The following is a 23,463-nucleotide window of genomic DNA, read 5'->3' on the forward strand; positions in this document are numbered from 1 at the left end:
TGGCCACCCGAGGACAAACCCCCTTGGAAAACACTCTGTGAATAAGGGCTTGAGTAACCACTTTGGAATGAGTTGCCTAGATGGGAGTTTTACGAACGTATTGCTGGAACCCAGATGAAACAAGACAGTTTTGAATGTTATGCAAAAACAGAAAGAATGCTTGGTTTGATGGGATAGACAATTTCTTGTGGGTTCTTTTACTTTGAAAGTAAGACCATGCACTTTGCTAACCTTGAATATATTAATAAAAGGATGCACCAACTAACACATTATAGAATAAAATACTGTACAGGGTGTGCGCAAGATCACAAGGGTGAGCTTTAACCGTGCCCCTCGCCCCCTCCGCATCCCCACTAGTGCTGATTGCGTTTTTCCACGTGAGCTATGTGGGTGATGGCAGCAGGCTCTATGAGGGGTTCGCTGTTAGCACGGTGCTTTCATCAGTCTGTCAGCTCACATTAACACCTTCTAGCCTTTTGGGTTAGGCATTGGACATATCGGTTTCTCCCAAGCTCCATGCCCGCGGTGCCCCTTGCTCAAAGCCAACCCAAAGAGAAACAGCTGTGCGCAACAAGAAAAGCAGTGGAGAGCAAGGCAAGGGCGGGGCGACCCGTTGCTGCTTTGACGACCAAGGAGGAGAGGGAGACTTCAGGTGAGGGAGCGAGCGACGTCGCCTGCTGCTGCTTCAGGGACTACCTGATGGGCTCTGCGGAGTGCGGACAGACACCCCGCGTGCTGCGAGCCCCCACCCGACCCCTGGCAAACCTTGAGGTAAGTCATGACGGGGAAAGAGGGCTGCAGGCTCTAGTACAGCCCGACAGCCCACGGCACAGTACAGAGCATCACCCGGGGATCCTGGGAGGAGCTCGGAGAGGCAAAGAGGCGGCACGTGTTCTCAGGTCCTAGGAAACCAGGTGGCGTGGTACTGCAGGGATGGGTATATGAGTAAACATGCGCTGACAGAGGTGGTGGCATTGAAGGAGCTGGAAGGCAATACATTTTAAAACGGTGTGTTTGGTAGAGTTGAGAGTGGCACGACATATTTCTTAAAATGCGCCTAAATTCTACTGCACTTCCCGGAGAAGCGCACTTGGGCGGCGTTTGGAGACTGCTACTCGGTTACTTCTTCAGGCATGAGCCGTGCGCGTGGCCGGAGCTCGCGCGCAGTGGCGTCCATCCCATGGCTCCGTTGCTGGAGCCTCGTTGCCGCTTGTTGTGGTTTCACGGCGTGCGCTGCTATTTCGAGTGAAAGCGATAGAGAGAGAGAGAGCCCAAGGGGGTTACGTGTTCAGGGCTTAGCCGGGCTCATAGAGCGCACCTTGTAAGCCGTGTGTACAGGAGGCTGAGCTGCCACTCAGTGGGAAACGGCAGGGCAGGTTACCTGGGGACGCGTTGGCCTTAGGACAGCTGGGCTCGGACCGGGACAACAGTTTTTTTATTAAAAAAAATATCTCTGTAATGCATTTTGTGGATTTCTGTAATTCGAACCTTGGATTTCTGTGATTCGAAAGTGAGCAGTTTACAGTACACAGATGCAAGCGTGCCATGTGTGTCATGCTTGTTCTATTTGGCAAGTCATGCCAAATAGAACAAGCATGTGAATGATAAAAGGTAAAATTACACATCGATTAAAAAAAGTCTAATAAACACTGTGCCCTTGTTTAAAAAAAAAAGCAAGACAGAAAGTTGCAGGTACAAACATGGCAGACATATTGGGCCTAAATCACAGAGATTTGCCAGTGAGCATATCTAATTTGCACCTTCTACTTCATTCAGTAAACGTAACAGTGGAGCAAACCCACATAGGCCCGGTGAATCACTGAGATGCGCTCGAGCAAATATTTGTGAATCGCATTTGCACATGAGCATCTGAAAGATGATCCAGGAACCCCAGAAGTGCGCCGGTGGTAGGCTTTGTGAATCAGGTATAAGGTAGCAGGTGCAAATACATTTAAAGGTGCTAACAGGCATGTCCCAATTTGCTCCAGTGCAAACGTTTGTGACTCGGGCCCACCATTTTAACAAAGGAAGGAATTCAACTATTTGTTAATTAGTCATATTGAGGCTTCTGAGTGGAGAGGAATCAGAAATCTATTCTAGAATTAGGGAGTGTTTGTAGAGAATATTCGGGTACGAAGTTAAGTCTCTTTCATGCTTTGAGTGGGTCCTGAACAGTTCCAGAGGTTTCCACTTCTGATTCATCTCTGTTCTGCCTCTCCTTCCTGTACTCCTTTCCGGAATTCCCACAGAGGGGAATCTGGAAGGGGATGTCTTGTTTTTTCTCCATGGTCCTGCAGACCTTTGTGTACGTTTGAAGCTTCACGCTCATCCCCAGGTTCTTGGATTGAATTCAGAAGGAAGATGGCCTTGTGATAATTATTCAACCATTGTGACCTCAATTGGATTGGTTTCCCCTTAAACGGCTTCGAAGCTCGGATCCGGAGTGGACCCTCCCATTGAAGCCCAATCCTCTGAGGAATTTGGTTCCCTCAACTCACTCATACTGACATTGAAGTTCTGTGAATCTGGAAGTTGAAAGGGCAAGATTTTAACTGGTGGGCCTCTCCAGTAAACTAGCCAGGCCTGTGAGCCCTTCTTGCAGAGGCTTTGCTGATTTATTGCCCATCCATTTTGGAATTATTTTTCATTCTAATGTATAATAAAAGAGTTCAGACACAAGGATGCTGAAGCCCTTTCCGTACGTCACTTCTTCTAAGAGGGGTTTCACTGCAGTATTTCTGTTTGACGTCAATGGCTGGCTTTTAAATTCTCTGATGAACCTCCGAGATATCAAGAGTTGATTCAACATTTTGTGCAGACACTCCTGAGAGGAGTTTCGCTACCAAGGCCAGCCTCTAATGGGAGATGCCCGTTTTAGGAATTGCATATCGTCTTGGCTTACCTCCAGAACTCTCCTTTGGAACCTTTGGAGAAGGAGCGGATTGCATTTCTTACCATTAAATCCATGTTCCTCGTGGCCATCACAAGATAGACATCGTGAGAAGATGGGTTCCTTCAGGTCTTACTCCACTTATCTTAGCACATTCCCAGACAGCATGGTGCTCCGCCCAGGCCTGATATTCCTTCCCAGGTTTGCACCGTCCTAATGCCGAGCAAGAGATTGCACTGCTCTCCTTCTTCCCCAATCCCACCTCCAATGAGGAGACCAGGATGCATGAACTGGATGTAGCTAAGGCAGTAGCTATCTTGTCCATGTTGCTCATTTTAGGAATTTTGATGGCCTTTTCATTTCCTTTGGCGAGATGCATCAGGCATAGGAACAGCCACTTTTTTATTTGACTCTGGGGAGATGGATCAAGACAGTGATCCCCTTGGCTTCTTTGGGAGCCTGTCTGGAGCATCCTGCTGGGATTCTGTGTGGATCCATCACGGTTATATCTGATTCTTGGGAGAACCAGTGGGAGCTTCTTTAGCTATAATTTGCAGGGCAGTTACCTGGGTAACCCCTTCATTCCAACAAACACACATGTTCTTATGTGCTTTTCTGATGATACCCTAAATATATTCCAGTGCCACTTGTCTGGATTCAGGTGCTGTACTACTTGCTTCTCAGCACCAAGAAACCTTGGGGTGTACAGGTGTTCTTTGAAAATACATGACATGGCATAACAAGACATTACCTAATATTGGTGTCTCACTACCAGCCAGCGCTTTGAAGCCTCAGTATTGGGAGCTGTGCAATGCTTTGATTACTCACTGCTAATCTCCATTACTCTGATGCATCCTTCCTAGTCGCAGTCCTTAAGTCAGTTCTCCCTCCAGCCCCCAGTGTCCCTTTCGCTGCATTTCATCTCCAGAGGGCTGGGCTGTGGGAAGACGAATCGGAGTAATGCCCTGTTTTTAATAAAGGGCAAAAAACCTGTGCTTGACTCAGCACAGACTGGTGGGAATGACATGCTTAGTCACTCCCTGCATCACTCATTCACTATGTACCACACACTCATTTGGAAAGGCACACCATATATTTTTCTTGAATTAAATAAATCTTAGTAAATAGCTTTTTTATATACAATTATTTTATTACATGTTTCCTTCTCTCAAATAATCATTTCCTTTGCGTGGAACTTAATTGCTTTTTTCCAAGCCTCTGAAAATATTTTTCTCTGTAAAGTCTCATGTCCTGAAGGAGTTCGTCGGCCCAATCTAAAAATCTGAAAAAACTAAAAAATGGTGCAAAAACTGAAGCAAGACAGTGTCAGATTGTCTTTACTGAATACCTCAGAATGTGCATAGAACAATGCATGAAAGATTTGCATGGAAATGATGAAAATGAATTTTCGGACATCACATAAGTCAGCAGAGCGAGCGCGCGCCCATGGCACCGTGGCAATTAGTGCACTTGCCTTGCATGCCCCATGCACTAGTGCGCACTGCTTATTCAATTGCCCACCTGAACCATATCATGGAAAGTGTATGCACCTGCACTGCACCAGCTGTAAATCTGTATCTAGTGCGAGTGAGCACAACCAAATGATTAGCTGGCTGCAACCCACCAACATGGCCAGAAATGCAAACTGCACATTTTCGGCAAAACAATTGCCCAAACGTGTAGTGCACATATGCAGCAGAGCACTTGCACAGTGTGTTCCAACGATGATCCACTAATTATTATAATGCTCATGTTCCTGAGGCATTTAAATGTAGTTCTTACTCATGTACATTCTTGCAATAGATTATGAACTCTTACGTGCCCAAGCCAGCATTATTATAGGTGCCCAGCCAGACCAAGGTAATAGCCTAGAATTTGGTATACATAAAACTCTTACAGTAGTTCATCAGTTTATTGGGGGTTCTGCACAAATTAGGGGTGTAATAAATAGTAGATTTAAGTATCCGGCTGAATACCGAATAGTTGTACAAGTATTCGGCCGAGGCCGAAAAGATGCATTCTTAATAAATAGTTATAAAAGTTATGTAGACAAGAAAAACACTTTCTAAATTAAAAACACACTTTAACATATTCATATCAATTCTGTATTGCATTTCTTTTTTTTGTTGCCTACGGAAACGTTTTGTGTAAACCATGAAAGGAATACATTATAGAAAATAAACTGTTCAATAACAGCATAGTTTTTTGTGTGCATTTATAGGTGTCACTTGTTGGGCAGGGCCCAAGTAACTAAATCTAGGCCAGAAGTATACTATGCATGTGTGCAATAATTGTGTAGGGAGACAGGGATGTGTCTACTTGTACATTCAAATATTCCTTTTGGGCCTGCTCATCACAAAAGGAGTGATTACATCAATTATCATCTTGCTGATTGCTGAAGTGCTTCTGAATATAAAGCATTCTTTCTACCTTAGGTACTGAGTGGGATGATGCATTTCAAAAATGTCTTTCAATTAATGGATAGTATTTTTCTTTGTTTCTTGGGTGGGGTATGTTTGCGGTGTTTTGGGCCATAGTAAAAGACACCAGCCAAATATATGTAGGGAATGCTGAAAAATATGGGGTTTTTTGATAAACACTTACCAAGACGTGTTTCTTGTGAATAACAATAATGTTTAGATCTGAGGCACAACAATATTGTGTCTAAACATGCATTCAAGATAATTACTTTACTATTTGTTATTGGTTAGCAATACAAGTGTGGACTGCTAGGTTGATTAAGTGTTTTAGAGAATGTTGTTATCAATTTTGTATTGTTTGTTATGTGCATTTGAATTTGTATTTGATGGCATCCTTGCCCAAAGTCACTGATAAGGTGGAACAGATGGGTCACTTTATCAAGCATGAGTCAATTTAAAATGTTTTTAACTGAATTTGTGTTTTATTTATCTTTTGTATTCAATTAAAGAGAATTAACTCACAGATATAGAGGAATATATGCTTTGCTATTTAGGTTGAATATTCCGATAACAATAGCTCCCTAAGACTATAATGGAGCTACAATATGAGTGAACTGTAGATATGAATCCCTAGATATTGATCACCATAGAGTAGAAGAAGTCGGGAGCTATTATTGTGTACAGGGAATGCTGAACCACCATGGATTTCGCCTGACCCCATAGGGAAGGGACTGCTGATTTCCAGATCCTTTCATTAGCATGTGTATGTTTATGTTACTTATTTTTTTCACTTGTACATCCATTTGGTCGAATGTTTCTAAATTGGAAACTTGTATTTCCTTGTCTTTATTACACAAATATCCCTTTTTTTCAACTCCCTAATGTTGGGAAGAATATTTCTGCTGCCACATCTGGGCATTTTGTTTAAACAAATATGGCCCCATTCTTCAACACCATCTCTCACTTTAACTCAATTCAAAAGGACTAATTATGGCAACATGAGATAGTTGGAGGGCAGGAATTGTAACCTATGTTATGATATTACAAGCACATCTCTGCCGCAGACACACATCCCACTGAGCCATTTTACTTGCTTTCTGACCTTGGCCTGCAGGCTGAGTACAATTATTTGCTGCACGCATACTGCCCCCCTGAGCCATTTTACTCAGGGTCTGGAACTTCCTGGAATCTCTGCAGCTGTACTAATCCACTTAATTATATTATTTGGATCCCGAATTGAAACCAGTAGCTTTCGGATTTCTAAAACAGGTCATCAGCAAATCAATAAGCACCTACAGAAAATACAATTAACCAATAGGGACTTTATAAACTATTGCTCCTGCTCAATAGTTTTCATCTGAAAAATACAAGGGAGAATAGAGATACATTCAAAATATTGAGAGTTTTGCCTCAGCTCAGCCTCCCCAGCAAACCACCAGATGAAAGTCTGTCCAGCACATGAAGGGCAGGCAGCCCTACAGATAAGGGGGTGTATTGGTCACTTTTACACCCTAAAAATAGGTAAGTACTTCCAAAACATAAAAACAGGGAGCAAAAATAGTACCAACAAAAAATAGGAAACACACATAGAACCTTGTGCCCCTGCTTTCATTCACACAACTCCATGGATAAGTTTGGACCAGGTAGTGCCACAGCAGGAAACTACTATTATAACTGCCTGTTCAAAAGAAGTAAACATGTATCTTTTAATGTACATGGATAACTAGGTACAAATAAATAATTATTACAAAAACATTTTCGTTTGCCAGTATATACATTTTTACATGCTTACTCCCTAAAAAATCATTTTACTCCCAACTTTAAAAAACAGGGAGAGAAATACACCTACTTCCAAATCTTATCTGGAACACTGAGGGCAGGGACTTTGTATGCCCTTTCACAACTCTGCTCAACCTGTAATCAATCAAAAAAGGTGACAGCAGCATTTGTTAAATGATACTTGACAATGGCCACCCCTGCCTCTTAGTTCTACTCAACCTCTCAGCCGCTTTTGACACAGTAGACCACCAGGCACTTACTGCTACCTTACATTGGTGCATGAGGATCAGCAATCTTGTGTTATGCTTTTTCAAGTCCTACCTCACCAACCGCCAGCAATTTGTTCAGATGGACTCCTCTAAATCGTCAATGCTACCCATCACCTGTGGAGTCCCACAGGGTTCCATCCTCTCTCCAGTGATCTTCAATCTGTACATGGAGCCACTGGGAGCCCTCTTAGCCACACACACCTTCCACATCCAGCAATACTCAGACGACACACAGCTATATATCAAGATCGACTCCATCAAGGACATCCATAGGCTTAGAACCTGCCTCTCACTGATCCAGTCTTGAATGTCCAGTGCATACATAAAGCTCAACTCCTCCAAGACTGAATTCCTACTCCTCACCAACAACACCGAACACCCAGACATATAGACCTGGCTACCAACCATGTACTCTGAGGGCTTCACACCCAAGCTCACCTCCTGCGCCAACTCCCCCTGGTACCACATCGACAAACAACTGGTATCATCTCTACCTCCTGTAGAACATCAAGCTCTTCCTCCATCCACACAGACTTAGATCCAACGTTCAAGTACTGGTCCTATCTCACCTGGATGGGGGCAATGCATTCCTTGAAGGCCCACTGTTGTCCTCTCTTGTGCCCCTGAGAAGAGCCCTACATGCAGCTGCATGCCTCATCAAGGTTCTATTCAGATATGACCACATCGCCAAAGTCCTCATCGACTTTCACTGGTTCCCACTGCATGCTGCACAAATCACCTTCAAGTCTTGTTGCACCATCTATAAAGCAGTCCCCCTCAAGTCACCCAGCTACCTTGCAGAGAAACCAAGCATCTCCGGCAGACAGCACACCACCAGAAGCCAGGACACGTGCAGACTTCAAATCCGCTGCTGCAAAAAGGAAAGGACCAGAAAACAAGCCTTCTCTGCCTATGCCCCAAGACTCTCGAGGTGAGCCAGTTCCAAGATGGCCGCCGGCACACTCAATTCCTACCAGCGTCCACCTGACCAAAGCGCCCATCCCCATTGGCCAGCCTCCATCTCATCAGGCCAATCACGCGCCGGCAGGCGAATGCCGGCCCCTTCCCGAAGGATCCCTTCCACAAGGATCCAAGCCTGTCTGGAGCCTGAAGAACAGAGCATCCAGGTCCTCAGAGGTGCAGGAGCACCGACAGCTGCAGGTGCAGTGGTGCCAGCATCCATGCTGCAATCGGCCGCTCAGGTAGGCACTTTGCCTTAAACCCTGACCCCAACATCGGAATTTGCCCCAACTCGGAGATTCCCGTATCAGCGCTGCACAATTTGTGGCATTTCAGGATAATATCCTGCCTGGCTTCGACTTGAGCCTCAAAGCCCCATTTTAGTTTTTATCTGCGTGCCACCATTGAAACCCTCGAGGTGAGCCAGTTCCAAGATGGCCGCCGGCACACTCAATTCCTCACCAGCGTCCACCTGACCAAAGCGCCCATCCCCATTGGCCAGCCTCCATCTCATCAGGCCAATCACGCGCCGGCAGGCGAACGCTGGCCCCTTCCCGAAGGATCCCTTCCACAAGGATCCAAACCTGTCTGGAGCCTGTCCGGAGGCGTCCGAGGCACGGGCCACAGCCTTTGACCTTCGGGCTTCCCCAGGAGCACAACAGCATCCACTCCACTCCTGCTGAAAGAACACATGCCCGTGTTCCCCAAGACCCTCGGCCCACAATGCATCCGGCTGCACCACAACAGATAACTTTACCTTCCTCCTTGGGGAACCGGACCTGACTACCCACACGCGGTAACATTCAACATCAAGCCCCCTGCCACCCACATCTTTGCCAGCCACGCTTGCATACCCACCTAGCAACCTGCCTAATAACACTCAGCACGGCTGACCTGCACCCTCTAACATTCACAGGACTTCATCTTCTAACTCCCACGCACGTGGCATGTGATCTTATCCCACCTAATGCGTTGTACGGCCAGCGCACTTGCACTGCCCCAACCATCAGTAGTCCATGTCCTGTCTATCCTGAAGTAGGCATCATCCTGCACCTAGTCTGCACACTGCCCTAGATGCTGCTCAGCTCACAAGCAACATACCTATTGTTGATTTTGCACTGCCTTAGCTAAAATCGAACCTGCCTACTGCTGATTTTGCACTGCCTTAGCTAAATCGAACCTGCCTATTGTTGATATTGCACTGCCTTAGCTAAAATCAAACCTGCCTATTGTTGATATTGCACTGCCTTAGCTAAAATCAAACATGCCTATTGTTGATATTGCACTGCCTTAGCTAAAATCAAACCTGCCTATTGTTGATTTTACACTGCCTTAGCTAAAATCGAACCTGCCTACAGTCGATTTATTGTTGATGTATTGCCCTAGCTAAACACTGAAGTGAATCTACCATGCTCCTTAGGGTGCTCCTCCTCTTATTGCTCCACTCTGTGTCATCTGGAATAACAATCCTCTCTCAGCCACGCACACATCCGACACGGCCGACTCACCCTCAGCCACCCGACATTATGTCTCGCCTCAGCCCAGTCTCACAAACATTGCGCATGACGAATTCTGCACTGACACCCGCCTCGGGCACCCAACACCTCACCACCGACCTCAACCCCTACCTCAATGACCCGGCCCTCTGGCTTGAACACTTTGCCAGCAAGCCCACGCCGAACCAACTATGCCCCTCTTCTCTCAGAAACAAAAGATTAGGCACCAGATTCCGCATACGCCCGATGCGCTGCAACCTTCCAAAGCAATCACGACACACACTCCTGTGCCTACCAGTAGCACCCAACATCAACAAAACCCCCTCTTGAGAGGTGAAACTTCCTGTCATCAAAGGCGCTCTTATCAACGCCAGATCCTTCCCTGCCCACGCATTAGACATAGCAGACCTTATAACATCGTCAGATCTTGACTTCATTGCCATAACCGAAACTTGGCTACATGCCGCTTCTGGTCCATCACTATCCCTTGCCATACCACCCGGCTTCAGCATAATGCGATGCGACCGTACCTCTGCTTCCCTCTCGAGAGGGGGTGGCCTTGCCATTATCCATAAAATCACTCTGGACCTAAGAGTAATGACCAATACCAAACTTGAGTCAGCTGAACTACTATCAGTCAAACTCACACTAACACCCAACCAAACAACCACCATCCACTTAATCTACCGGCCCCCAGGCCCCGCACCGACCTTTGTTGGTGACATATCTACCCTCCTCCTTGATAACGCCAAAACGAATTCACAAATCATCATCCTTGGCGACCTCAACTTGGGACTTGGTGACCCTAATGATTCCGCTGCACTCGATTTGGAAAACACTCTCGACAATTCCGACTTCACCCTGCACATTCTAGGGCCCACGCACTCCAAAGGCAGGAACCTTGACTGGTTAGCCAGTTCTAATTGCAACATCAACGTCCTAGCCTCTACCCCTTGCCTTTGGTCAGACCACCACATTATCACCTTTAATATTAAAGCCTCCCCACGCATCCCGACCATGATAGCACCTGCCCTCCCAACCAGAAACAAAAAGGACATAACCAAAGAGAAACTCCTCCCTCTACTACTCCCTACACTTAATGTGGCCACTGACGCCTGTAATGACCCAACTGTTTTAGCTGACATATACAACTGTAGCATGCTGACAGCTATAGATACTATCGCCCCCATCAAACTGAGGAAGGCCAAACCACGTGCACATTTGAACTCCTGGTTCACCCCACAGCTAAAAGCACTCCATAAATCCAAACGCACCGCTGAAAACCGTTGGAAAAGCCACCCATCTGACGTGCATAAAGACAGCTTCTTCCTGGCCTTGCTTACATACAAAGCATCCATTATAGAAGCGAAAAAATAATCCCTAAATAATCGCATTCTGCATGCTGACTCCAACTCTAAGGAACTATTTAAGATCCTAAAAGAGCTTGAAACCCCCGTTACTCCCCCTGACACCTGCATTAAAGACAGCAAATGGTGCACCAATATCCAGGCAGCATTACTAAATAAAATCACCATGCTTCAATCCAAAATTACAGCCAAACAAATTAACCTAAAATTGGACAATCACCCTCCAACCGCCGCAGGGGCCTTCTCCCCTGACGTCCCAAACTGCAATCGATTTACCTTCTCACCGCTCACCAGTGCGGAGGTAGAAAACATTATCCTGAGGATCAAACCATCCAACTGCCAGGGCGGCCCTTGCCCTGCCTGAATTATCAAGGAATCCGCCCACTATCTGGCCCCTTTCATCACATCCTTCATCAACTCATCCTTTAAAACAGGTACCGTCCCTGACAATCTCAAGGACGCTTGGGTGATCCCCCTGCTTAAAAAACCCTCCCTCGACCCCAGCATACCTACCAACTACCGACCCATCACCACTGTCCCGTTCCTGTTAAAAATCCTGGACTATGCAGCATACCTGCAAATCCAAGAGCACTTGGAAGCCAACAATCTCGTAGGCCTCAGACAATCCGGCTTCCGTCCCAGACATGGAACTGAGACAGCTCTACTAGACTTAAAAACCCAGATCGAAGTGTTAAAGGACAACGCAAACTTGCCATGTTACTTCTACTTGACCTCTCTGCGGCCTTCGATCTGGTCAATCACCAAATCCTATGCAAGCATCTTCACTCAGCCGCCCACTTCTCACTATCAGCTACGGCCTGGATCAAATCCTTCTTGAGCAATAGATCTATGCGGGTCTTTTCTCAATCTGCAGCTGCAGATCCTTCCCCGATTCACTGCGGCGTCCCCCAGGGTTCTTGTGTGTCACCAACGCTCTATAACATATTTACAAAACCACTCTTTGATGTACTTGACCATCTGGGTGTCTCCTATACTAACTACGCGGATGACACCCAGATACTCATTCCTATCACTGGTGACTACGTGGCGGACACCAAGGCCCTGAATGAGGTCTACCTGATCATCCAAGCCTGGATGGCGCAACACCAGCTATGCCTCAACGATGACAAGACTGAGCTCCTCATCTTGGAAACCACGCAACGTCTCAGCAAACTTGAGCCACCCCACCGATCATTTATCATCGATGGCAACACCATCCATGTTTCGAAGGACACCAAAACTCTTGGTGTCTATCTTGACGACACTCTATCACTAACCCGACAAACAAACGCAGTCAGATCCTCTTCAGCCTACACCTGCAAACTCATTACAGCCTGCAGGCCATTTCTGACTACACCCAACACTGTCACCCTAGCCAGAACGCTTATCATGGCCAAAATTGACTATGGGAGCCCCCTCTACCTTGGAACGAGCCAAGAGAACTTGAACAAACTGCAAATTACCCAAAATAACGCTATTAGAGCAGCCCTAAACATCCCTAGAAACCATCACATCTCGGAATCCAGATCCAACCTACACTGGCTACCGGTCAAACAGAGAATTTCACTGAAAGTCTTAGGCCTCACCCACAAATGCCTAGCTAACCAAGACCCACCATATCTTTGTAGCCGGCTCTCCAGACACGCGCCTACCCGCCCACAAAGAACGGCTCAGACCCACTGCCTAACCATTCCAAGGTTCAAACCCCAAAAGGCGGGTGGATCTAGCTTCCCCGTCCTAGCCTCTAAGCTTTGAAATGCTCTCCCTCTCACCATCCGTGCTGAAGAAAGCTTTAACGCCTTGAAATCTAAAACCAAATCCTGGCTCTTTAACCAGCCTTGATGCCCAGACCCACTTCGGCAAACGCTTGCCACAAGCTACGTCTGTATATATGTATATATTGCCTGTATGCCCTGATCACTATGTACTGTAAATTTGTTTATTTTATGTAACTGTTCGCTCATGTAACCATGTCTAAGTTGCGCCCTGATGCCTTATGGTGCGTGTACAAATAAAACAAATACAAATACTATGGAACCTCCTCCCCATCAGCATCAGACTCATCCCCACGCTCCTAGAATTCAGAAAATAACTCAAGGCCCACCTCTTCAAGGAGTCTCTCCTCCCCAACACCTAGGCCATCACGTCGCCCCTCGCGCCACCTGACTCTCTAGACATCTCCCACCCCTCTACTCCCACCACCCGGTACAGCTGTACCCCTCCTCTGTGCCCCTCTGAATACAACACTCGCTACAAATCTGTTCTATTGTTACCTCTGTACAGTTTATTGTTGTTTACTTCTGTACAGTGCTACGTTGCTTCTCTAGGCTCGGTACATGCTAAAAAAAAGCCATAATAATAATAATACCATAATAATAATGCTTTTAAAGGATAAACATGACATGCCTGAAAGATTTCAGGCATGCAGTCAAAGCACTACTGAACTATTCGGCTCGAAACACCCCAAAATAGATAGTCTACTCCTCCTTACTCCCTTTATCGAACCCAACACAAAATGTATCGTCCTGGGAGTCTTGAATCTAGGGTTCTACAATAACCAGGACCATAAAGCAGCCTTCCTATATGCAGCACTTAAGGATATGAACTTCACTCAGCTGGTAAATGCTCCCACACATGTCAAGGGAACTACGAACAGGTCACCATCAACATCAACATATTATACTCCATCATCCAAAACTGGATGGTGTTGAAAAGCCTCGGTCTTAATGATGAGAAGACAGAGGTTCTCATTGTGGGATCATCTATTAAAATAGCGGCCCTGCACCCAAACTACTCATCTATTAACATTGACGGTACACCAATTCCTGTTCTCAAGCAAGTTAAAACACTAGGTATATACTTAGACGCCAACCTCACCATGACCAAACACATTAGCACGCTCTCCTCATCTATGGCTTATACCTCCAAACTTATCGCACTAAGTCGACAATTCCTGACACCAACAAACTGCCTCACCTTGGCTAGAGCATTGATATTATCTAAGCTGGACTATTGCACCGCACTGCTGTTAGGAACCTCCAACACAAACCTCAGCAAATTGAAACTCTTGCATCACATCTCTAAGAGCAGGAAGGATGCACACTGGCCACCTATCAAAGCCAGAATCATATTTAAAACTTTGTGCATAACACACAAATGTATTTCCAACATAGCCCCAATCTATCTTAATAACGCCATTCAGAAAAAAGAAAACATCAGAACACTCAGGTCCAATGACAATCACAATCTAGTGACACAACGCTACAATAGGACTAGAGCAGGGAGTAGTAGGTTTCACGTTCTTGCGCCCAAACACTGGAACACCCTCCCAATCAAGATCAAAAAAGAGACCTCTTTCCCAGGATTCAAAAAGCAGCTGAAAACCTGGCTGTTCAACCAGTACTAGTTATCTGTGAACAAGTACCAGAGCAACCAATATATGTCCAAGACTGTAATTATGTTGTTCATTCTGTATGATCTGCGGACTGTAAATTACTCTCTGTTTGCCTATTATTTCTTATCTTCTTCTCAAAATGTATGAATAATTACCAAGATGTCTGTAACTACGCCGTGATACCCCAGGGTCTGGGCGTGTAACAAATGAAAAAAATAAAAATAAAATAAACGTACATAGTAACATATGTAAGGCTACCATCTCCATTGGCAGCGCCACATCAAAATGCCTTTAGCTTCTCTTAATATAACTAATGTATTTTTGGCTCTGTTCTGTTTGGTCAACGCAGACTCTGTGATAGTGCAATATGCCTAATGGGAGAGGGTGCTTGGGCAAGCCATGAAGAATGCCAATAGATGCTAAACTGCCATTACATAATTTGGAAAGCTCTTTTGGGAGTGACCCCTACTTTGACACCACAAAACCCAGCAGTTAAAAAAATGATTAAGCTCAGTTTAGATTGAGTGCATTTCCGCTAGCAACTAGGACTCATGAGTTGAAATCCTGGTCAAACAGATGTATTCTTCTGTTATGAGGCACGGGAGAAAATAAGAAATGCTGCCTTTTTGCCTAAAAATGGTGGAATGGAAAATAAATAGCTGGTCACGTTGTGGGTTATTTCAATTGGCAGGATGAGGGACTCCTTTCTCAATCAGCCCTGGCTGAAACCTGGCAAGAATAACAAAAAAGGGTCTGAGCCTTGTCCAGTGATGAAAACGTAGTTACGTTTTTGGCAACTTCCTAAACATACTGCTCCCCAAAAAGCAACCTCTCTGTGTTCTGAGGTTGTGTATTTGTCATCACACCCAGCTTTGAGTTGATTTTCACTAAGATGCCCTATTGCTGAGAGGAATTGTGGTCGCCCAGAAAACATACATCTCTCTGGTCCCACCAGCTCACTGTGTCAGGATCAATAGAAGAGCCCTCTGCGAGCATGACAGGCAGCGCTTACAATTATTTCCTGTGGAAACTGCCTGCTTTTTTGCTGGTGCAAAAAGCTGGTGGTTTCCACAGGAAATAAATGGTTTCACGCCAGCATGAAAATGGCATGTGGCGTGAAACCAAGTTTTTTCTGAAGGTGGATGGCAAACGGGTGCCAGAAACGTAACTCCCGTTACGCCCTCGGCTTCAAAAATAATGAAAATTCCCTGAAGCCTGAATGGAGACGTGGAGGCACCCTGCCTTAGCACCTCCATTTACGCTACAGGGACTTCCAAAATGAGCTCCACAGTGTTTACCCGGCAAAATCATCATCTCACACCAAAGACCAAACAATGGAATAACGGAAACTAAATTAAACTAATTCTTAGCTCAAGGCAGCAACAAGAAAAGAGAAAGAGGCCACAGGAGGAGAATCCTATTATGGATCAAAGAGACCAGCTGGATGTATCCTCTCCATGTGAAGAAGGACAGGAGTGTGGGATTTGTAGTCACACATTGAAAACTGCTTGCAAGGGTAATCACAGTGAATTGGATAGTCCAGCTCCTTTGACGAGCAGCAATTACCCTAGAGATGGATGAGGATAATGACCTTACTCATACATCAATAATAGAGCCAACTCAGGAAGTTGACAAAAGGAAGACTGTTTTAATATCAATTATCTAAAACAGGGAGCATAACGAACATCAACGTAATCGCTCGATCTTCAAACTCAAAGTACTTTAAGAAAAAATAGCATTTACATAAGCAAAATGTGTCAACAATGATGTATAAATCACATGTGTGCTAATGTCATCCTACGTGGCAAACTACAAAAACTTATAAGCATGGGCTATTGGGTCTGAGTGAACATCTAAGTATATGATCCATACTAGTCTAAAAACGTGTAACTATGTGATTGGTTACTCAACATCAGGTGGGGCAACTGAGCCCTGCCTACAAAATGAGCACTATGAACGTCACTAAATACACAATGTCAAATCGGTTTACACACTATAGGACCCCTAAATACGCAGGTCCTCTAAAATTGGTTGGTACTCTATCCTCCTTCAGTACTTTTCCACTTATGTTAGCAGCCTGCAGGCTGGCCATCCAGATGCTGGTGAGGTTGCCTTAACTTTAGCTTCCCACCAATTAGCATATCAATCCATCATCACCTCAGTGGTCTACTGTCAATTAGCCCTTTGAAATTCGTCCTTGAGAGTGTTCTTAGTTCTGAGAAAATTAGGGAGTGAGAAGCACAGTCTGCCTTCGTGCGTAGGTGTGACCATCTCGTTCATCCAACTTCATGCTTCCATGTGACAAGAGACCATGAAATCGAGACTTTTCGTGCATTTAATATTATTTTCTAATAGACTTCTGACGCCTTCCTTGTTATGTTAATTCCTTTTGAACAGGAGTTTTATTCTTATACACGGTTTTGTATCCAAAGTTAGTTTACTCCAGTTTTGATAAGACCTTGGCTTCTTGCTCATATTCTGCTTGAAATTCAATTTGCTTTTTACTGCAACACACTAAAATTAGGCTGTTTGCTAATGTCCAACCTACTAGAATACTTTTAGTGGAAACATCCATAGTTCTCTCATTCCTATGTATGTATACGTTGGCGCTTGCCGCAATCTATTTACTATAAGCTTAGAGCTAGCTTCACAATTACTTTGCTGCTTGCGTTTCTTTTGCATCTGTACATGTGTAAAATGACTTGGTATCTTCATCTGTTTCTGTGGCATAAGCTTCTTCACCTTAAACCCAAGATGTCACTTATCCTTATTGCTTTCTTGATGCCTTATAGAATATCTGCATTCTCTGATTACTGCATCTCTTGTATGTACTTCATCTTCAGTTCCATGTAACTTATACTGACAATGGTTACTCGCACTACCCAGACCCTCCAGTTTATAGAGATTTTGCAATCCCGCAAAATGTTGCGAACAACGGCAGTTTTTGCAAAAAAGCACAAAAACAGCAATTTTTTGCAAAAACACCCAAAAATATCTGTTTAAAAAAAAAAAAATTAAAACTCAAGGGGCTCAACTCTTATTTTTTGGACTGAAGAAATGAAATGCGCAATCACATTTCATCACTTGAGCAAAAAAAAAAAAGACCAGTCCGATCCACAAAGAACATCCGAATGGACGCTTCCTATATGCGCCCATTCAGAAGTCCTTTTTCCAGCCCTTTGCGCAAATCAGGGGGCGTTTCTGCGCATTTAAAAGTGCATCCCAAATTGACAAGCAAGATGCGCTTTTAAATGTGCAGAAATTGTAGGCCACTCTATGCGCCCACTTTAAATACGTGCACGAGGGGTGCCACTGCTTTACAGGGTCTTTACTGACCCTACTGACTCATGCAATACTTTAAAAAAAAAAAACATTTTTAAGTGTGACAGCTGCTGTTCCCCAAATGGAATAGGAATGTGTTTTTTTGGGTTGCATTTTACAGTGGCAGGACCCTTAAGGGCCAGTCACGGTGAAATGCACGGGGAGCTTTTAGACCATTGTCGGGAGGGCGTTTTCAACACAAAGGTATTCAAGGTGGCTGGCCAGCACATCATTTGCGCTACAGCTCTGCCCCGTGGAAATGCGCAGGTCACCTTGAGATTAAGGTGGCCTGCTCACATTTCCAAAAATGGCTAATCTAAAAACAGCACATCTTCTGCTCTATTTTTAGATGCCCCATTTTGTGAGTACAAAATCTACAGTTTTCTTCAAAAATGGAAAAATGGTCACAATATGTGAGAGAAAGGAGAGAGGGGAGTGATGGGTGAGCTGTGGCATGGTAGGCAAGAAAGTGAAGGGATATCAGAGGGAGAGCAGTGGGTCAGAGGGGGAAGCAGTGGGCAAGAGAGCAGAGCGGAAGCAGTGGGGCGGTGGGCCAGAAATCAGAGAGGGGAGGTACAGAAAGTGGAAGGAACGTGGGCTCAGGGGTAGTAGTCGGCTGCAGATTGAGGGAAAGGATGAGGGAAGAGTGTGATAGAATGGGAGAAAGGATGAAAGATGCAGAAGTAGCATGCAAGAATGAAGGACTGAATACTGTGGGAGTAATATGGGAGCGTACGGTGTGAGTTGGGAATATGATTTGGAGTTTGGCAGGGACTAGAGAGCGCAAATTGTGACTTGGCAGTGTGACAGAGCATGTGAGTATGTATGTGTATGACTGAGCGTGAGGTTCATAAATACAAGTTGTGATGGGGAATTGGTGAGACGTGAGGTGTGTTGGGTGAAAGAGGTGTGTGGGTGTTTGCGGGATTGGGGAACATAAAAGGGGAATATTTATAGAATTACAACTGATAATGATTAATAATATTAATAATATTAAATAGGCATGCACATTAAACCAAAAAAGATAGCCAAAACAAACACTGTTCTGCCAAGCCAGAGACATCTAGGACTCTTCCTATTTGATATAAAAGATACATATATTGGCACTCATTACGACCCAGGCGGTAAGTTACTGCCTGGGTCGTACCCTTACCACCATGGCGTAAACTATGTTTACGCCATGGTGGTTGGCGGATTTACCGCCCCATTCCAAGGTGAGTGGGGCGGTAAATCCCCATTTCCCATTTTACCCTTCCCCATTCCCATTTTCGCCCCATAGGGCATAATGGGAATGGGGAAAGGCGATAATTACGGCACCGTAAATTACGGTGCCGTAATTATCGCCAAGGTCCCTTTGCGGCATGGATTTTAACGGCTGCAAAAAAGCAGCCTTTAAAAGCCATCCCGCAAAGGGAACCTTGTAATCAGGCGTTAAGGGTCGGCGCCGTTTACGGCGCCGTAAACCCCTTAACGCCTGAGTCAGAATGAGGGCCATTGACACCCTGGCTCTCTTGTAGCCTTGCACACAGCCTCTTTCCTACAATGTACCAATCTTGCACCCTCCAGTCAATACAAATTGTCCTGCAAAAATGCAGCATAAATAAAGGTTTGTGCCGCAAATTTGCAATTTCATGCTGCAATATTTGACATTTCATGCCGCAAAATCCTGGAGAGTCTGACTACCATTCATCCTTGCAGTTTATTGGCTCGGCTTCTTCAGGGATTTCATTCAAACGGCCATCATATTCCTTTGTATTCTGATATAGTTTTCTCAATGAGTACCTTGGCTCCCAGATTCTCTTAGGTACTGGCCCTTTCACTGTTACTGGACTGAGTCCATACTCTGCTCTTTGTCGATTCAGCTGTTCTGTATACGTCACATACTCTGGTTTCCAGCATACAGGTAAAAGGGGTGGGTCGATTGAGGTGGGGGTACTTGGCTCCTCCTCTACAACAGTGTTTCATAGGTGTCTGATGTATCCCACCCATTTTGTAAAAATTCACTGCAAAAGCAATGCCAGAAATGTTGTGTGTTGCTTTGAAAAGTAATCTTATGTCCAAAATGTTTGTCGCTTTCAGTAGCAATCACTAACCTGCTCTGTTGCTCCCCCCAAAAGTATTCTCTGTGTCTCCTGACCTCTAACTCGCAATCCGTGGCCTCGGTGTGATGCTGCTTTAAACTTCCATGTTCCCATTGTGCACAAAAGTTAACTTTTTGATATATGTGCTCACACATTGTATTGTGCATTTATAGTCATTGCTGACATATTTCTCATGTCCGCTCATGAGTACATCTGTTCCACTTACCTTCTGCTAAAAACATATGTATGCCATTTACTCACCTAATAGTGCTGTAGCTGTGATGGAAGTGTGCCACGGTTGCTGCCAAGTGCTCTTGGGCGTCTAGGCGTTGGTTACAGCTTAGTATGTTACAGACAGTTAGCAGGAAAAGTGCTGCTTATGAAATAAGAAGGTTTTAAGTTTCCTTTGGAACACAGTGTAGGAGGGTTCCGGTCTCAAGGCAGGAGGATGGACGTTCCACAGCGTAGCCACAGAGACGGTGTAGCAGGAGCCACCAACTTTGGACTGCTTGAATCTAGGAGTGCATATGTGGTGAGTATAGGCAATCCAAATGGGCCTGGTCGAGGTTGGCTTGGACAGTCTCTTGGACCGGTATTTTGGGGCATTGTTGTCAAGGAAGAAGTGTGTAATGGAGAGGATCTTACATTTGAGCTGTTCTCGGACTGGGAGCCAGTGTGCTGTATTACTCAACAGTTCCATATTACTTTATTTTACGAAATATATTCCCATAAAAGTTCATTCAAATAGTTCATGGCATACAATTACACATTTCCATGCATAAAAGAAAAATTTCATTAAATGCTAAAACTTTAAAAAAACAATCTTGCCATCCTAAGAACATACAAATACATTAATTTCGTATTAATAACAGATGAAAGACCTCATTATTAACAAACTTTCAAAGAGCAAGAAGATTATTATTAATAAAGCACTCAGAAATCATTTTCACCTTAATCTTCTGCATCTCTCCAGCCCTAAAAGCTCTCCAATGGCTCCCAGTTGCTGCAAGGATCAAATTCAAATCCCTCTGCATCATCCGTAAAGCTGTCTGGGTCAGGAGACCACACTATCTACAACTTGCTCTCACTAAATACTCTCCCTCCAGATCTTTACGTTCCTCTGGAACTCACTCTCTGTGTGTCAAGCACTTTGCTAAACAGCAAGCTGGTGGCCGATCTCTTTCCTTAGCTGGCTCCCTCCTCTGGAACAGCCTCCACCTTCCACTTCGTCTTGAGCTGCATCTCCTCAAATTCCAGAAGTGCCTCGAGATTTTCCTTTTCACCTCTTTCTTCCCTTCCTCCCTCCTCTGCTAACCCCCACATTTGCTGAGATGAGGTGACCAGGTTCCTTATGTGCCCTCTTGGGCCCTGGCCACCCACACCCAATCGCCTTCAGCCTTCGCTTGCTCCCAGCACTTGCCCTGACACCCACTGGGCTATGCCACGAAAAGCCTGCACTTAATTCGTTATTGCCAGCTGGCCACTCCCCTAGGCACTTACAGCTGCTCACTCCCTAGAACTTCCCTCTTGGTACACCTAGCACTTACCCCCCCACACTCCCTCATCCCTTCCCTCTCTCTCTCTGCACTTGCACGTTCTGTATACTCACAAGGCCTAGTAGGTCTGCCTCAATCTTTCATTGTCATGTTCCCTCCCTGTTGCCCTGTGGGTGCTTTGAAACACAATCTACTTGATGTATAAGCTCCTTACAAATGCACAAAAAATAAATGCATTAAATAAATAAATCTGGGCGTTAAATTAATGATTTCAGTTTCTCCCCCTGAGATTCACTGCACCATGAAAAAGTCTGGTGAGCCCCCCAGCAAAATGTTTTTTATTTGCACTCATAAGATAAAAGGAGGCTGGGCGACATTGTTGAAACCCTTTATTCTTCCAGATCAGTAATAAATAATATCTTCTAAGGAAAGACTACATAAACCAAAACATTAAAAAGTGGAAAAGTGTCTCAGGCATAATAGGGCAGAATGGACATCATCTTTCATCCACGACCCCCAGATGATGCCTTGTTACTCGCTACTACCCCTACAGGCATTAAGAAATCTTTATCTATCTTTCAGAGCAAGTGTAATTCCCTTTGTTTAAACCTGAACTCTGATAAATCAAAGGTGATGGTGTTTAAGCCCCCCTTTAAAAAAAAAATAGATCCATAGCTTTAGCTAGTAGCAAAACTGTTAGAGGACAAGTGGCCCACTTTGATTATCTTGGTGTGCGTTTCCAAGATAATGGTGGGTGGGGGGTGCAGTCCTCTAAAACAGTGGTCACACTGGAGAAGTATAGTGGTGGCATTTTGTCTTTTTTCCACAAACATGGCAGTAGGGCTATTTCCCCAGCTCTGGACCTGCTTCATAATAAAAGCCCTGCTGGCCGCACTATATGGTGCCAAACTCTGGGGTTTCTTAAATATCAATAAGCTAAGTTCTTGTGAAAATACATTTCTTAAAAAACGACTGCTTCTTCCAGTTAGTGCACCCTCTACATTTCTCCACTTAGAGCTTAATCACATACCATTGACAGCATTGTTTCACCCATGGCTTAAGATAAATGCTAGAGAAAATGGTGTGGTTGGCCAATTTAATATTTATATGTATGTCTCTGGTTTTTTATAGATATGTGGAGATAATTTTGCAATAACACTGGTACACTCCGTAAGATATGGGGTTGATGTGTCCTGAAGAAAGTCTTGCACAATCGGCTCAAATATCCAAGAATAACTAATAGTCTATTTGTGTGTCTACGAAGAAAGCTGGGAACAGGTTCACTCATGTCGACACAATGTATATGGGGACCCTGCAAATAGTCGGATATGAACTGCATCTTGCAAAGTCACCCATGTGTTACTAACATCACTTCGAAATTCAATGTATTCAAGGAGTGAACATTAGGACAAAAAAGTGTTAAATGAATTGTCTTCCTATTAATTTTGTTTTATGCTGTCTAAATTTGCAAATGTGACCTGTCGGTCTTGTTTTAACCTATGAGTAATTACTAAATAAAATAAGAATATATATTTCTGAACCACTTTTCTCCCCACCTTTTTACATTTGTTGATAAAGATGCGGCTATAAGCACATTTGTTACGTAGTTCTGTCACCTCCAGTGCCTACATCTTGAGGTAGCTAGGTGGGACCCCTCCTGGTCTCCTTCCTGACATTTAGTCCTCCCCCACCCACGAGTCCCTATCAAAAAAGAGGACCACTGTTAATTCAGTCCGCTCATTTGAGTTTACTATAAAATCAAAACTGGGCCCAGATTATCTGGAGTTCAGAATGGAGCAGGGATTTAAGGTCTATTTAGACATACAACCTCATTACGACCCTGGCGCTAAGTGTTTAACGGCGCCGTAAAAAAGGCTGAGGCGCCGTTAAACACTTAGCGCCTGATTACGAGGTCCCTTTGCGGGACCCAACCTTAACGGCTGGTTTTACCAGCCGTTAAAGTAGCGACCCGCAAAGGGACTTTGGTGCT

The 23,463-nt window shown here is 44.7% G+C and overlaps 1 protein-coding gene across 4 annotated transcripts in view; it reads left to right on the top strand.

The window, feature by feature from the left end:
* The first annotated feature begins 451 nt into the window (after window positions 1–451).
* Window positions 452–23,463, top strand: part of LOC138467580 (uncharacterized) — a 1,374,796-nt gene continuing 1,351,784 nt past the window's right edge. Inside the window, exon 1 of one of the 4 annotated variants that reach the window (XM_069607716.1) lies at window positions 452–771. The gene's annotated coding sequence lies outside the window, so the exon portion shown is untranslated. The remainder of the gene's footprint in view (window positions 772–23,463) is intronic. The other 3 variants (XM_069607715.1, XM_069607714.1, XM_069607713.1) reach the window with 3 other exon arrangements.

Source organism: Ambystoma mexicanum, chromosome 4q (genome assembly GCF_040938575.1).
Source record: "Ambystoma mexicanum isolate Mex_15411 chromosome 4q, UKY_AmexF1_1, whole genome shotgun sequence".
NCBI classification, from domain to species: Eukaryota; Metazoa; Chordata; class Amphibia; order Caudata; family Ambystomatidae; genus Ambystoma; species Ambystoma mexicanum.